Source organism: Primulina huaijiensis, unplaced genomic scaffold (assembly GCF_012295235.1).
Source record: "Primulina huaijiensis isolate GDHJ02 unplaced genomic scaffold, ASM1229523v2 scaffold40873, whole genome shotgun sequence".
NCBI classification, from domain to species: domain Eukaryota; kingdom Viridiplantae; phylum Streptophyta; class Magnoliopsida; order Lamiales; family Gesneriaceae; genus Primulina; species Primulina huaijiensis.
Genome location: NW_027359693.1, coordinates 1 through 3,267, shown reverse-complemented (window position 1 = coordinate 3,267; position 3,267 = coordinate 1). Strand labels below are relative to the sequence as shown.

Genomic DNA, 3,267 nt, shown 5'->3' with positions numbered 1-3,267 from the left:
GATTAATTTAGCCACTTTCAAGCAAGGAAAACGCAGCACAACGCCCTCCGTTCGTCCTCCATTTTTCCCCGCGTCGATATTCGATAATTCGTGCGTTTTAACGCAAATGCATGTCTTAATCCTTTCTTTACGCATCGATCTTGCTATATTATATATTTTGATGTAAATCATGCATGAAAATTTGTTTGTTGTATGCAAAACATCATGCAAAACTATTTGAAACCGTTTCTGAAAATTCTAGTGCATGACACACGTTTTCTTGAGAATTCTCGATTGAAGGCTTCGATTGGATCCCCGGTGCTGCTACTGCTGTGTATGGCCATGAATTAGGTTCTTGTTAGGAGCCTGGTATGGGCTGGATATGGTTTAGAAAGGTCTGGTTGCGCATAGGAAAAGGGAGAACACAAGTTGCCTTTTTAGAGTCTAATCATGGGCTGTTTAGGTTTGGTAGTTCGTTTCTGTGCATGGGCTGGTCTGGGGCTCTTGGCTAGGGCTTGGGACGTGTCTTAGGGTCCTAGAATGAGTCTTGTTATGATGGTTCATGGTCTGGAGTGGCAGCTAGGTGGCTGGAACTAGAAAACTACAGCTGCACAGAATTGGTTCTCATGTGAGGGGTTGTCATGGTCTTGCTGGTGCGGTTCAGTGCATGGGCTGTTTAAGGGCTCGTGGCTGTGGAAGGTGAACCCCACACAGTGTGAAGCTCTGACAATGGTGTACGCTCAGGTAATTATAAGCTATATTCATGATTAAAATATGCAAAATGTTGCTCGGTAGTTTCATTCTTTTTTCCTTTTTTATATCCAGCAATTTCTTAATAATTTTCATATGGTCCACAGGTTATGGGCAATCATGTTGCAGTTTCAGTGGGTGGATCAAATGGCCATTTTGAACCGAATGTTTTTAAGCCTGTGATTGCGAGCAATGTCTTACACGTATGGCACACTATTTATTATATCAGTATTAATATCTCTGTCTTTATGCTATTTGCACTAGAACTCAAGTTACTCTTAATTAGGTGCCTTTGTGAAACATTGGGGGGTGGGGGGTCGGCTAATAATATGTAGGTAACTAGGTGAGTCTGGTAAAAAAATGGAACAGAGGCATGATATGGATATCATACAACCCAGTTTGGAAACTAGAGAATTTTATTGTATGGATGGAAGTTAGCTTGTGGTACTTTTGTCTGTCTGCACCATCTGACTGCAGTTTTGTAGGTGAGGCAGATGTAACTAATTTTTCCACTAAGTAGTAGATCAGCTCCTTTATTTTCATGTTTTTGTCCCTCTCTCTGTCCTTTATTTTCACGTGCTTGCCCCTCTCTCTATATTGATATACATGTGTGTGTCTGTGTCAATCATTGAGTATAGAAAATGATTTTTAATACTTGTAAATTTGTTGGTTAGTCGTTGAGATTGCTTGGGGATGCCTCTGTTTCCTTCGAGAAGAATTGTGTGAGGGGAATTCAAGCCAATAAATAAAGAATTTCTAAGTTGTTACATGAGGTCAGTCGCTATATGGCACGATTTCTTGAAATTTCATTTATTTAGCCGATGCATCACCCTTCGTCTAATGGAAAATCGATCCCTTCTTAACCTTGCAGTCCCTCATGCTAGTCACATCATTGAACCCTGTAAGTTTCCATATGCGCGTTAATTTTTTTATTCTATTTCATTTACACGTGTGTGTATATATCAATATTTATAAATGGAAAGCATTTTGTACACACGCAGACACACATACATATTTGAACTGTTGAATGATACCATTATTTATTATAGAAAATTGGCTATGATAATGCTGCCGCAGTTGCCAAGAAAGCTCACAAGGAGCGATTAACCTTGAAGGTTTGCTCTTCACCCTGAATAATTCATTATTAGCTGTCCAAATCTTACCGTCATGATTACACTGATCTCATCGATATTATGCCGGAGAATCTAATTGTTTCCAAGTGCATTAGCAGTGCAAAATATTGTTCTACTCGATAACAGAACGAGATGTTGATGGTGCAGGAAGCTGCCTTGAAACTTAGGGTTCTCAAATTTGAAGAATTTGATAGTCTAGTTGTAGCAGAAAAGATGATTAATTGGCCCCTCTGATCACTAATTACTAGTTGCGAGATATTCTTGATGGTGCAATTTTTTGGTGCTACATTTTTTGGTTTTCTGCATGGTTACGTTTAGGGAAGATTCCCACTATTATATTTTTGCAAGAAAAACAATAATCGATCCATGAATAAGATTTATAAAATAATTTATACACCGGCATTTTGGAGACTGAAGTTTGTTATTATTGGCGATGGCCTGTTGATGATTTACGATATATGTAAATAAAGAGATTCGGGCAAACCAACCTAACAATCAAAACTAAATGGTCTCCTTTCATCCAAGTTACTTTCTCTGAGCAAAAGGGAAATGTTTAATTCGAATTCGCAGTACTGTATTCTCCAAGTGAAAGCAAAGAAACATGAATTGGAACCATCTGCTCCTGCTTCTCTCCACAAAACACGGTCTCGGACTCTAAATCATTAATGGTTTAACTTCTTCTTCTTCTTTTTTTTTTTTAACATGTGGTGATGGCCTTCATGCTATCAAACATCACAAATCACAATTCCTTGCTTGTTAATTCAATAGGTCTCCGTTTATAGTCATTTCTCCGAAACATCCAACGTCATCATAAAACTTTTTTTAGAAAAAAAAAAAAAAGGAACAAAGTTAGGAATTTGGTTGGGTTCTGATATAAATTAAGGCTCAAACGAAAACAAAATGTGGTATGGTATAGGTTGATAATGTCCCAAAACAAAAAAAAAAAAAAAAAAAAAAAAAAGAAAAGAAAAGAAGAAAGTAATAAAGAATAATAAATTAAATACAATAATAAATGATGCGTGTTGAGTAGGGATGTTCATCGGTCGGTTCGGTTCAGTTTTCGATTTTTTATTTCGGTTTTTTCGGTTTTCGGTTTTAGAAATATATAATACGATATCCGAACCATTTTTCTTCGATTCGGTTCGATTTTCTACCAAAACGGTTCTGTTATTTCGGTTGGTTAATTCGGTTTTGGTATAATTATTTAAATTAATAATATAAATATATTGTAAAATATAATATGTTAACTTTCTACATGTTTTCTTAGTAAAATATTTAAATATAAGGTCTAAATTAATTAAACAAACAACAATCAACTAAAGATTGTTCAAAATAGTTTTTCATTCACTAAATATCATAACAAAATATATAATATAAATAAAAATATAAAAAAATTATTAATTTA

General features: G+C 35.7%; 1 long non-coding RNA gene across 6 annotated transcripts; it reads left to right on the top strand.

Annotated features, from left to right (window-relative positions):
- Nucleotides 1-668: 668 nt before the first annotated feature.
- Nucleotides 669-2,118, top strand: LOC140969341 (uncharacterized). Of its 6 annotated transcripts, none has more exons than XR_012173919.1 (6): nt 669-723; nt 837-932; nt 1,404-1,502; nt 1,601-1,630; nt 1,779-1,844; nt 1,961-2,081. It is a non-coding gene; the product is annotated as an uncharacterized lncRNA (long non-coding RNA). The 6 variants fall into 6 exon arrangements; XR_012173922.1 differs by having other exon boundaries at nt 1,731-1,844; XR_012173921.1 differs by having other exon boundaries at nt 1,404-1,630; nt 2,010-2,118.
- The last annotated feature ends 1,149 nt before the right edge of the window (nt 2,119-3,267 follow it).